The 3681-nt window shown below is 45.6% G+C and overlaps 1 pseudogene; it reads right to left on the reverse strand.

Moving 5' to 3' along the window:
- The window catches only part of LOC111953912 (poly(A) RNA polymerase, mitochondrial-like), a 26288-nt pseudogene that overhangs the window by 16829 nt on the left and 5778 nt on the right, over positions 1 to 3681 (reverse strand).

A 3681-nucleotide genomic window follows, 5' to 3' on the forward strand; every position in this document is an offset into this window, starting at 1 on the left:
CAATGACAACAAGCTTCAGTCCGCATGATGCTGTACGACACCCACCCCCCAGATATCCAACACCTCTGTTCCACCTCCAAATTGTATCCCGCTCCAGAGTCAAGCCAGCCTCGTAGTTTGTAGACCACTTTAAATCATTCCTTCGACCGAATTAAACGCGAATCTGCCCATTCACGTCCTGCTGAGGAAAAACCGAGACTCCGGTCAGCCGAAAGAGCACTTTTTGCCAGTCCCTGGCTGGTCCAGCGACGGTGGGTTTGTGCCGCCATACGGGCGACGTTGTGCCATGGTGAGCTGTTGAGGGACCTCACCCTTACAAACTAGGCCTTACACAGCCTCCCCAGTACCAGCTCTCTCAGCCTATTGCGGACAGTCGAGCACTGATGGGGATTTGTTGCGTCCTGTGAACTCGGAGCATTGTTTGTTGCCATCCTTTGTACCTTGTCCCGCTAAGGTGTGATGTCGGATGTTACCGATTCCCTGTGCAGGTGTTGTTGATAAGTGGTCTGCCACTGTGAGGATGATCAGCTGTCCGTACCTGTCTGCCCTATGTAGTGCTGTCTTCTTAGGACGTCTCACAGTACAGCACATTTGCAAGTTTGATTACCGCCTGGCCAATCTCGCAAGTCCATGCATCCTGTTCACGCGAGATGAGCAGGAAAAGACCCCCGCGGCATCATTCATTTGGTGTTTTCCAGGAGTACGTAGAAAGGCCTCTTTCGTGTGTCCTAAGTTTTCATTAACTGATGACCTTAATGCCTACCGTCTGGTAGCTGTAGTGTCTTAACGACGTTCCACAGGTCATGTTCATTAATGTTTATTGTTCATTGAATCCTCTCTCCCTGGTATCTATTGCTTTTATACATGTCTTACTACTCGAAAGTCATCTTTATTCTCGCTCAAACTCCCGTGGCTTATTTTTCAAATTGTCATGTTTCGTTTCTAAATGTCTGCACAAGAGTGAAGGTTTCCCGCAAGAGAGTAACGTTAATGTGATTGGATTGGACAGTATCAGCAAAATTCCTGCGATAAGTGATCGCTCTGGATCATTTTCAGCTTAATAGAGGGAGCCAATACAGTACGTCATGGTGAAAAGAGAGCAAGAGAGAGAGAGAGAGGAAAAGTGAGAGTCCTGATCAGAATCCTTGACCATGTCAGCCGAGGGTAGTAGAAGAGATTGGTTGTGTGTGTGTGTGCACAAGGTTAAATAGATGCCCAGTGCTGGCAGGGTCAAAGCCCTCTGCCAGAGTGATAGGGCCTTTATTGTGATGATGCCTGCGATAGTGTCTCTGTCTGGGCTAAGATGGAGGGAGGGGGGGGGGTAGATTGCTTTTGGAAGGCAATTATTTGAGAGCCAAGGTGACAAGGGAAGCAGGAGTACGAGCGGTGGGAAGAGAAGCATGACTGGACTACGCCAACACAGATATTTTTGTTGCCAATTAGGATCAGCAATCAGATCTATTCAATAAATCATATTTTAATAACCCAATTGCCACTCGCTCAGTYGTCCATTGCTACCGGCTGAACATTACATTTCCACATTTCTGAATGCAACTAGGAAGTGTAGCAATGCAAGACTACTACCTGCTAGCTCTTTGAGGTGATGCTGATAGTATAGATTTTTGTTAAAAGAAGTTGCCGCTCAGTGCTCCATATTTCGCTACCTGCTTTGAGGCAGGCCATGGTGGGCAGTATGGGCTTGCTTGTGGGTGTGTGCGTCTGCGTCTACCTGCTAGTTCCTTGAGGTGGTCCAGGGTGAGAAGTATAGGAACAGTCCTCCTCTGCAGGAAGAACAGGACCATGACAGTGAGAGAGAGAGAGAAGTTGGTGATCCAGGCATAGAGCTGGTGATACTGTGGGCCCAGGTCCAGCACTGAACACTGAACACCAAGCAATACAGGTACAGAAACTCAGAGCTCTTCATCGCCACCCTGCGGACACATACAGAAGGACAGTCAAGACACACAGTGCAGTATGCATTCACTGTAGCTGAAACACTTGATACCATCTGGGATCTTTCTTTCTGATCTTTCTGACACATTCATTTCTATCACCATTCCTAAGCATTTAATATGATGATGATACACAAAGAATGGTAGTCAAGACAACATATAGGATATTAAAGCAGAATACCCTCATTATCTGAGAGACTTGATACTGTCTGGGACTTTTGAATTGAACAACATTTATAAAATGCAGAGAAAATGAAAAAGTCAGTGGCACACAATATCCACCAGGGGGCAACATTTAGCTGGACATCATAATTCTCAAATATCCCCTGTTTTGCAAGGATGACAAACTGTGTATAACCATACTCTTCAATGTTTTTAACATAAACACACAGTCAGGGTGTCTCTACTCTACCCTACTCGATTTCATTACAAACTGAGGCGTGGATGGGTTTGTTTCTAATCATTAGCAGGTGTGTATCTGGCTGCTTCACTCTCAGGCTAACTTTAGAGACCACAGATTCCCTTAGGGCCAAGGAAAGAAGAAGTGAAACACACGACGCATCGAACTTCTGCGCTCTCTCCCGCACTCTCTCCTTCTACGCAACTCGAGTTTCAGTTTGCTTTGTGCAACACCAGTAGGTTTTGAAAGGCAACAGAGTTTCCTTGAAGCATTAGAGCAAAATGACAAACAGCAACTGACATTTAAAAGGTGACTATTGGTTATGTGGACAGGTGAACTTTAAACAACTTCAACAATTCAAAATCCTAACAAATTGGTCAGTTATATAGAGGTAGAACTAGGCAGGCAGAAGTATGTCCGTAGGCTTTAATGATCTGCTTTAATGATTCACAATTGTTTAACAGGAACAGGTCAAGCTTTATAGAAGGCTTTCTGATTTCATCATACTGATGTATTTGAGACGGATTACACCAATAAAGGAGTTTTCTTAGTGACTCTTCAATGTGTGTGTGTCTGCGTGCTACCATGCATGCGTGCGTGTCTGTCAGCATGTGTGTATCTGTGCAAACAAGTCCATATGTGTGTCTTCGTCTTACCTATTGTTGGCTGTGAGGTCACACTGGAACCCTAATGGTTGGTGGGTGAAGCGGACCAGGGGACAGCGAGCGTTGAGGATCTTCTGCACCCCGACACAGCCGGGTCCAAACTGGTCTACACACTCCCCAATCACAGACAGGATACTCTGGGTCACCTCCCGCTCAGACGCAGACCTCTTTGTCTGGTACTCCAAAGACAGCCCTGCTTTTGGCCGGGCAGATGGGACAAGACCATTTATTGAACAGCATTTTTAATTACAGAAACATAGGGTTTAAATGCATAGGATTACAGTGAGTATGCGAGTGAAGATGGCGGGCCAAGGCTGAAAAAGATTGTTGCACGTGCCCATACACAAGGAAAAGTGCATAACCCTACATCTTTCAATCTCATAGGCCTTTGAGTACATTTTTGGAAGTCAGAGTGACACTCAACATTCACATAGAAAAGATCAAACTTTGACAACCTTTTCAAACGCTCTTTATACATGAGGGTCTTACATTTCTACTGAACAGCCTTGTCTACAGAAGAGGAAGTGGTGATTTGTGGCACTGCGTGCATCTCTCACCTCTTTTTTTTATCAGCCTGTTGTTTACTCAGAGAGAGAGAGAGAGAGAGAGAGAGAGAGAGAGAGAGAGAGAGAGAGAGAGAGAGAGAGAGAGAGAGAGAGAGAGA

The sequence above is a fragment of the Salvelinus sp. IW2-2015 genome, linkage group LG27 (assembly GCF_002910315.2).
Source record: "Salvelinus sp. IW2-2015 linkage group LG27, ASM291031v2, whole genome shotgun sequence".
Lineage (NCBI taxonomy): Eukaryota > Metazoa > Chordata > Actinopteri > Salmoniformes > Salmonidae > Salvelinus > Salvelinus sp. IW2-2015.